This window comes from Falco punctatus (assembly GCF_963210335.1).
Source record: "Falco punctatus genome assembly, chromosome: Z".
NCBI lineage: Eukaryota > Metazoa > Chordata > Aves > Falconiformes > Falconidae > Falco > Falco punctatus.
Window position 1 is genome coordinate 68925121 of NC_137586.1, and position 9844 is coordinate 68934964.

Here is a 9844-nt window from a genome sequence, read left to right on the forward strand (position 1 = left end):
TTTTTCCTCGCGCTGCTAGGTCACATTGTGCTTGATGTGCGTGCTGGACCTTTGGCCCTTCTTGGTGTGAGCAGAGGTGTGCGGACCCAGCTCCTGCCAGGCAATGGGCAGTACTGGGATCACATCTGCCTTGGAAACGGGTGCCCTGCCACACAGAAACGACACACACCCCTGTCATAAGGGCACCTTTGCTGTGCATTCTGAGTGCAGAGCACTCTCCCTCCCAAGCCCAGCACTCAGCAAGCTGGGGTCCCCATGCTGACCCCTTCTCTGCCTGAGGGAGACCCCGCGGGGTCACCCCTCCCCCTCTACAGAGCAATTCCGGCTCCTCCAGGCTACATGCTGTTCTGTGAGTGGGAGGGCATGGGGAGGAGGAGGTGCCTGAGCCCCTTCCACCAAGGGTAAGCTGTTTAAAGATCAATGGGCCGGAAAGAGGGAACAAGGGTCAGCAACATTTGTGCCCCTGCTCAGAGGAGTGTTTACATATTTTATGCACTGGCTCTTTCATGTAACAGCACTCCAGAAGTCCTCGGAGCAGGACAGGCACAACGGACCCCTTCTGGCAGGGGCAATATGACGGCCAGCTGACCCTCTCCAGAGTTCTGTACTGTTTCAGCTGGCGACTGGAGCTGCTGCAAAGCCAGAGCAGTGTCTAGCACAGCCTGCCATGGGATGCCCTGGCTCTTGCTCCTCTGTGGTGGACCCTTGCACCAGTCAGGAAGAGGACTCTGGCAAATCCAGGCGAATCATTCTTGTACCCCGCCAGCCGGCTAAGGGACTTGGCACCTGGCATCAGTGCCACTGCGGTCAGTGGGTGCGCAGAGCAGTGCTAGCTGCTCTCCCAGACGCCTGCTCAGCGCCAAGAATCCGAACATGTTGCTGGGCTCATCCTTGCACACAGGGGTGTGTATTTCCTGGTGCTGCTGCTAATCTGGACACCTCCCTGTCCCTGGGTTCACTCGGACCCCAGGGACCACAGGGCCTACCAGCTGACCTACCTACAGTCCACGCAGGGGCCAGGAGCCCTGGAAGACCAAGTGTCTTGCTGTCCTTGTCCCTGCAGGCTTGGGGTGGGAGGCCTGGGTGGTGCAGCTGCCAGGCACCCCCAGTGAACTTGTTATGAGCACTGGGAGCAGAAGTCTTTCCCAGCTCAGCTCCAGTTCTGCAAGCACTAGTAACTTGCTCTCCACTTGCCCAAGAACTGCCCTGCATAGTGGTACAGATACAGCTCAGAAGAAGTGACTTGACTATGAGCTTCAGGTGCCTCCATCACTGGGCCAAGAGAGGTGTTTGGGCAGCAGACTTAGATCCCAAGACCTTTCATAAATCTGTGCACCAAACCTCCTACTCTGAATAAAAATCAAAAGAACTGTCTTTCTGCTGCCTCTCTCCCTAAGTGACCCCTCCTGAAAGCTCTCTAGCTTCCAAAACAAATAAATTAAAAAAAATCAAAGAAATGGAGTACGATGAAAACCAAAAAAATGGAGAAGAACCTCAGGCATCATTTAGGAAAGGCACAGTGTCTTGCTCTGGCACTGTGCCATCTCTGCTCAGTGCCTAGCAGGCTGGGAAAGGTTCTGGGAGAAAAGTTTGCTGCGCGGGAACATTTTAAGCACCTGAGTGGTAATGAGTCAGTGCTGAGGTTTGGATTCAAATGTTTCCTACCCAGTACCTGCCAAATGTGCCAGGCCTTGCTGGGAAAGGACATGGAATACCATTATCCCTGGTTCACAGAGAGGAAACTGGAGCTGAACAGAGGGAATATGTGCCCAGGATAATGCCAGGAATCAGCTGAGGGTCTGGGATTAAAATGCACAGGTTTGAGGCTCCCTGGGGCGTAAGATGCAGGAGATGGAAAACCATTCATCCCAACTCTATAGTCATTGCTGTTCTGTTGGTTCATGGGAGAGGGAAGGTAGGATGAAGAAGGGAAGGTGACACCATGCTTTTGATGAAGAACCGTTTCCTAATGGTGAAGGAACAAGGGCAGAGTGAAAGAGCAATGCTGAGAAAAGATCTGGCTGAGGTAAGTTCACACACCTGCGGACCATTCTGATCCCTTGCTTCAGCCTCTTCATGGCCGCGCCCCCAGCCCTACCAGGCTTTGCTCTGCACATCAGTATGAGCCAGCCTCCATTCCTCTTCAGTAGTGCTTGGCAGGCTTGGAGGCCAGGGACTTCAGGGGGCACTTCAGCCCAGCCAGTCCTGTCACCAGCAGGTCCCAGAGCCACTTGTGATAGTGAGCACTCCAAATTCAGGCAACAGCTGTTGTCCTGTGTTACAGGGAGGGGAGGAGGACCACACTCTGTTCCTCCTATCAACCCATGATTGAAAAGGCATTCACTGGGTCTACTGTGGCTTTTCTGCAGTGCCTTCAGAGCCTCCTTCCTCCCTTTCCCACCTCCTTCTGAACAGCTCTGCAGGCTCACCTGCCCCCAGGTCTTTGTAGTGAACAAACAGCTGGAGATGTTTTCAGCCAGACCATAAGCCAGCTGTGCAGCCTTCCATCTCACAGGGTCTTCAGAATATTAGCTGGGATTCTGCCTTGCTGTTTAGCTGCCCAGACAGGAGCTGGGTAGCTAAGAAAGATCTCATCTAGCTCCATCAAGCAGGAGGACAAGCAAGCTCTGAGCCTCAGGCCCCCAGCATACTTAATACTGGACTAGCTCCTACATCTCTGCTTTACACAGTGAGAGAAGCTATCATCTGCCAGGTTAACCCCCTACAAAGCTGGGTGCTGCCAGGAATGGGCCTCCTGAACTGCCCGTAAGGGGAAAGGATCCCCAGTCATAGCAGTGGGGCCTGGCAGCCCCTCCAGACAGGGTGCAGGAGCAAACCCCAAAGCAGCTGCCGCCCAAGAAGATATTGTCTGGTAGCTGGACCCGGTCAAATACCTTCACCTACCCCACATGGCTGCTGCCCCTGCAAGGAGATTGAGCAATAATCTGGCAGGAATTTGATTAGGACCTAAATCCCAGTTGCCAAATACAGGTTGCATCTGGCCAGCGTGTGGGTGCAAACCCTCTTTACGCTCCATTTGCCCTCATTCTGGCGCTGACCCCACCGTGAGCTCATCAGAAAACAGTTTTGTGCGCTGCAGCCCCACGAGATACACTTCCCTCCACACCCAGCCACGGCCCCGGAGGTTCATGCAGTGCAGAAACACCCGTCACTCAGTAGAGAGGTGAGGCAGCACCATCTGACTGCAATGCAAGCTGCACAGCACCTTGCTTGTGAAGGGGGCTAGGTGAAGGTTTGGGATCATAAAGCCAGCTGTGGTCAGTCCCCTGAGTGAGCACCATGGGGCAAGGCTGAACTCTGTGATGGAAGAGTTGGGATGAGCATCAGACATTGACTAAGTTTTATTTTGGACTTGCTAGCTGCCCTTGAAACAGCAATGTGAGCCAACAGTGCTTTCCAGATCACAGCAATGAGCCTCTTTGCCCAAGCAGTGTTGTAAGAAAGGGCACGCAGCAGCACACACCTCTTGATGCTACACTGATGAGGGCGTTGGTGGCTCCAGAGCTAAGTCAGCATCTATAATGACAGCTGTGCCAAGCAGCTGAACATAAAAGGGAGGGGAGAGGACCCTCATGTCCCAGGGTGTTGAAATGAAGATCCATTTCCCCAAAACCAGCCATCCAGCTCTCTCTGTAGTGGTGGTGAGTGAGCCTTGGAGCCACAGACATCGCAGAGCGTACTGGGAGACAACTCCAAGCCTGCCAGAAGTGCCCCCACCCAGGGTCCCTCATTCTTGGGAGATGCTCCTTCCAGCCCAGCTACACAGCATACCAGGCCACCACTCTGGTCCAGATCCCCCCCGAGTCTGGACACCCAGTGAGCATCCCCCACGACAGAGCCCTGACCGAGGACCAAGGAATCACGGCGCTGCCGGAGCTGCCTTGACCCACCCTGTTTTTCAGGCTGCAGCAGACTGTTTCAGGTTGCAGTGGGAGGACTTTCCTCCAGCACCACACTCCTTGCAGGGCTAATCCACAGGGGAACGTGCCTACATGCACCGCAGCCCTACCTGTTCCAGCCGGGGTTGGAGGCTGCAGCCGCAGCCCACGCCCAGCCTCACCTGGCCTGAGCCCCATGGGGGACCTGAGACAGTCCCCACCAAGTGCTGGATAGCCTTACAGCTCCAGCAAGCCTGGTTCCATTTGTTGCTGCCAGAGACCCTTCTGCAGCTCAAACCTGCCCACAGGGAAGCCCAAAGAGCAGCAGATCACCAATTGCCTCTGCCAAAGTCCTGCTGCAGGGACTCCATCCTGCAGCATGATCTGCCTCCATCAGGCAGGAGGACAAGTAAGCTCTGAGCCTCAGTCTGGCACAGGGACTCCAGCATTTCATCCTGCCGGGTGCAAGAACCAAGATATCTACCAGGTCTTAGCTCATCCATAAAGGCCCACTGGCTTTCTCCCCTCCTGGCTTGCAGAGTGGGACCCGCATCTACTGAAAGGCTGCAGCAATTTTCATGTTCTGGCCATTTTGCAAATAACTTCCTTTAAAACTTCTTAGTGTTTTATGCCTCACAGCATATCTTTCTTAATTTCTTAATTCAGATGATTACCTCATCTGAAAACAACTTTTCTGCAGTTGCCATATCTCTATCAATAAACAGCTGTGGGAAAGGCTGGGATAGTAAAGTGTCTTCTTTTCTTTGACTCCATGATGCTTTTGCTTTTTGCTGTTACCACAGCAACACCTTTATCTCACAAGATGAAATGTTTTAAGCAATAATGGAAAAATTACCTTCTTTAATCCACAGTCTGGAGGAGACCTCTCATGAACTACTGCTCTGCAACCAGTTGGATGTGTCTGCAAAGATTTCAGGTGAAGAAAGCAAGCTAAAGTAGTTAAAAGGATGCCAAAGGATGCAGAGAAAAATGATTTATTTCTAAGTCTACTATAGCTTCAAGAAATCCAACCACCCTTTCCCCAGCCCAGATATTTAGGCTGGACTTGTGCTTTCACCACAACTACTATGTTGTCCTTGCTAGAGAAATCTGGTTGCAAATAACCTTAAACCTTTGTCAAAACTCCAGAGCTTTTCTGATTGGACTTGGCCAGTGTAACCCCTGCTAAAAAATGCAGAAAATATTTCAAAGTCAAACTTTAAAGGGACAGCCATTGTTTTATTTGTGTTTAATTAAAAATAATAATAATAATAATTGTTTTCCAGTCTCATGGTAATTAGCAATCCAATCTGCAGCTCCCATGGGAAAGAGCTTCTGTTTCTGGAACAAGTGTGCTTGAATATTGACTTGCTCTAGACATTGCCAAGGTTTTGAGTACAGCAATTTGTTGGGAGGGGGTTTCCAACTTGACTCCATAGCAGTTAAACTGTCGTGCTCCAAACCACAGAGTTTTACTATGGCCCCTGTTTCCCTTTGTTTTACCTGAACTTCTCATCCCGATCCACAAATCTTATGCCAGAATGAGTCATTCCTGCAGGATTAGCTCTTATTTTTCAACCCCTCTGTCAGTGCTGCCCAGACTAGTTCTGAAGACAAAAAATCGACACTCCCCATTCAATAAACCTGTGTAACAAGTGACTGAAAGAAATTACCTCCGGTGCTCAGCTATTTACACTGAACCAGCAAGGACCACCCCATCTCGCCAGGGTAACCGAGCCCCCTGCAGCGCTCAGTGTTGCTGACAGCCACAGGCTGGCAGCCGCAGCGACAGGGATGCGCCAATGCCCCGCTCCTGTGTGTCATCCCCCCTCTGCTGGGGTGCACACAGGGGTGTTGGCTTGCTCCTCACCCTGGACATGGGGTCCTGAGGATCACCTGCAAGGACCTCCAAGAAGGATCAGGGGCACCATGTGCTGCCCATGGGGTGCACTGCGCTGGCTTCTGCTGTCTGAGTATTGGGGGGCTGGGTTGAGCCCACCTGTGGGCCTCCTGCCTTGGAGTGGAGGTACCTTCTGGAGACCCACTCTCTCTGCTGACTGCTGGTGTCAGTCCCATGCCTCATGTGTTTAGCACATGGATCAGGCCACAGAGTATTCTGCTCTGCGACTTGCTGGAAGCAGATCTCAACCTGTCCCTGCCCTACAAACCTTTTCTTATGTTCACATCTAAATAAACACTTGTTACAGGAAAAAACACTCTTTTTTTTCTGTTTGTATTTTCATATTTCATTTTCCACCTTTCCCTAGTTCTTTATTTTTTAAAGTAATAAAACCAATCTCTGTCATGGTTTAACCCCAGCTGGCCACTGAGGCCCACACAGCCACTCACTCGCTCCCCCCACTGTGGGATGGGAAGAGAATTGGAAGGGTAAAAGTGAGAAAACTTGTAGGTTGAGACAAGAACAGTTTGATAGGTAAAGCAAAAGCCACTCACGCAAGCAAAGCAGAGCAAGGAATCCATTCACCACTCCCCACGGGCAGGCAGGTGTTCGGCCATCCCCAGGGAAGCAGGTCTACATCATGTGTAACTGTTACAAGCTGAGCATGACGCCATGTGGCCTGGCACATCCCCTGGGTCAGCTGGGGTCAGCTGTCCCGGCTGTGTCCCCTCCCAGCTCCTTGTGCCCCCCCAGCCTCCTCGCTGGTGGGGTGGGGGGAGAAGCAGGAAAGCCCTTGGCTCTGTGTAAGCGCTGCTCAGCAGCAACAAAGACATCCCTGTGTTACCAGCGCTGTTTCCAGCACAAATCCAAAACATAGCTCCATACTAGCTACTATGAAGAAAATTAACTCTAACCCAGCCAAAACCCACACATTCTCCACTCCTTATTCCATACCATTTACATCAAGTCCCACGCTATGCCATACTTCCTCATTACCCACCACCACCCTTCCCATCCTTTGATATAATACACAGATCTCATTCCCTTAGTCTATGGACCACCTCTGTGAAATGTCTATAAAATGTACATAATCAGCCACAAAATGGTTCCTTTAGTCCATGACTTTGGGCTCGGTCTGCTATGGTGGTCATGCAGGACAGGAGGGGTGCTGTGTTGTGTGGAGTTACTGGGCACCAAAGCCAGCTCGGATCAGGTCACTGCTGCACTTGCACTGCTTCTTGTAAGGCTTGTTCTCCACCGGTTCAGGTGGTTCCTGCCATAGAAATTCCTGTAACACACAACTCAAATTCCAGGTTACAACAATTTACAGATATTTCCATTACAGTCTCCACCCTGGTCCCTTTGGGCCAGGTTATAGGGTTTAACATTGCAACGAACTCCTGCCCTTGCCCCTGCTCCGGCTTGCGCTTACCCACAGGCTGCAGACCCTTAGGGTTGTGCCTGCTCCAAGTGGAGCCGTACCTATGTGCCACAGTCTCCTCGGGGGTACACCTGCCGTGGCATAGACTCACCCACAGCCACAGTCGCTTTGAGGTGCACCTGTGCTACCATGGCCTTATCCTGGGGCCACAAGGCCTTCAGAGATAGACCTGCTCCAGCGTGGCCTTACCCCTGGCTGCAGTCCCTCCAGGTCTGTACCTGCTCTGTGGTGGGATTGATTGTCCATGGCCACATGCTTTGAGGTTCTCCAGCATGACCTCATGCACAACCACTGATGCCTCAAAGTCTACCTGCTGCAGCATGGACTTATCCACAGCCACAGATGCTTCAAGGTGTACCTTCTCCAGCATGGACTTGTCCTTGCAATTCCTTCAGAGGTAAACCTGCTGTGGCACAGACATAACCATGGCCACAGATGCTTGGAGATGTACCTGCTCTGGCATGGACTCATCCACAGCCACAGACACTTCGGGGTGTCCTGCTCCCACATGGATTCATCCACAGGTCACAGTCCCTTCAACTCGAGTTCACACTGGAGTCCCAGCCTGTCCAGCACAGTGGCACAGCAGCAGCAGTGATGCCCTGGCCATCTGCCAGCCCCGGCGCGTGGCCGCTGCTGTTATCAGAATGTTCCGGGCACAGCACAGCGAGACGATAAGCAGTGCAGCAGCACAGCAAGCAGCAAAAGCAAGAAGCAGCCACTAATGAGCACTAGACTCTAATATACAGCAAGGCAAGCAATCCCCATGGCAAGAGGGGAGCCTCCCGATTAATAACTAAACAGCAATAACAGCTATAGATTCGATCTAGCACATCCCAATCAAATCTGTTACCTCGAGCTCTTTGAGCTCCACGTTGGGCAGCAAAAAGGACTGTCATGGTTACACTCCTGCTGGCAGCTCAGCCCCACACAGCCACTCACTGCTCCTCCCTGGTGGGATGGGCAAGAGAGTCAGAAGAGTAAAAGTGAGAAAACTCGTGGGTTGCGATAAAGACAGTTTAATAGGCAAAGCAAGAGCCGCGCACTCAAGCAAAGCAGAGCAAGGAATCCATTCACTGCTTCCCAGCGGCAGGCGGGCGTTCAGCCATGCCAGGAAGCAGGGCTCCATCACGTGTAACAGTTGGGAAAACAAATGCTGTAACTCCAAATGTCCCACCCCTTCCTCCTTCCCCCAGCTTTATATGCTGAGCATGACGCCATGTGGCCTGGCACATCCCCTGGGTCAGCTGGGGTCAGCTGTCCCGGCTGTGTCCCCTCCCAGCGCCTTGTGCCCCCCCGGCCTCCTCGCTGGTGGGGTGGGGGGAGAAGCGGGAAAGCCCTTGGCTCTGTGTAAGCGTTTCTCAGCAGCAACAAAGACATCCCTGTGTTATCAGCGCTGTTTCCAGCACCAATTCAAAACATGGCCCCATGCTATCTGCGGTGAAGAAAATTAACTCCACCGCAGACAAAACCAGCACACTCCCACACAGCAAAAACTGCGCTGTCTTGCAGCAGAACAAAGAGGAGGGAAACTCAAAGGCTTCAGAATGATGCCACTCCCATTCTCTTTCCCTGTCCAAAACATGATTCTGGAGGTGACTATTTAAATAGTTTCTGGAAAATCTGTTTTCTGATAATGGTCCAGCATGTTGGCAAATACGTGATTTGCATGTGAAGACCAAAACTGCATAGGCAAAACTATCAGAGCCAGCTGGGACAAGTAAGATCCAAGCACCTGGCATTTTGAGAAGTCATTTTGCTTCTGTCCATGGGTCATTTTCCTGTATCATTGACAGCACTTTGAGCTGACTTGACAAACCTCCTGGAAATCATGTTTCTCCCACAGTAACAGAGCACTGCAGAAATGACGTTTCTGGTCTAGCAAAAGCTCAAAGCAGGGTTATGTCCCAAGTTAGATCAGCTTGCTTAGGGCCACAACCAGCCAAGTTTTAAAAAGCCCCAAGGACAGAGATTACACCGCCCCTCTGCAAAACCGGCCCAGTGGCACAGAACAATTAAGTCCAGACTGTCCAAAATCAAGAGAGATTTCTGAAACTTTATGCTGTCCCTGGAAATACACACAATACAGCGTACATTTTGAACAGCAGCATGAAACTTAAAAACATTTCTTTCTATCCAGATTACCATGACCTACACACTTTTAGAAACATGTACAGCCTCAGGCAAACGTTGCACAGATCCTCATCTAGTGTAAATCTCCGCAAGTTTGTTAACTTCAGCAGGACTCCAGCTACTCACAGCCTTCGCAGTCTTACAGAGTCATAGAATGGTTTGGGCTGGAAGGGACCTCTAAAGATCATCTAGTCCAAGTTTTGCATTTGAGAAATAACATGTTTCCTCATCTGGGGCTAGACATTTTGCTACAGGCTCAAACAAAACTCCAGTAAATTTCTTTAGGTACTTGTGAATAGGGCATTACTTGGTAATTACCATGGTGATTGCTAAAGGGTCAGAGAGTGGCAATGAGGACAAAAAGGCCCAGGGAAAAAAACAGGAGCTCTTTGTAAAAGTATTCAGATTTTGTCTGCCAGTGCCAATAAACTCAAACTACCCCCACCTAACATTTTGTTTGCTAAATAAAGG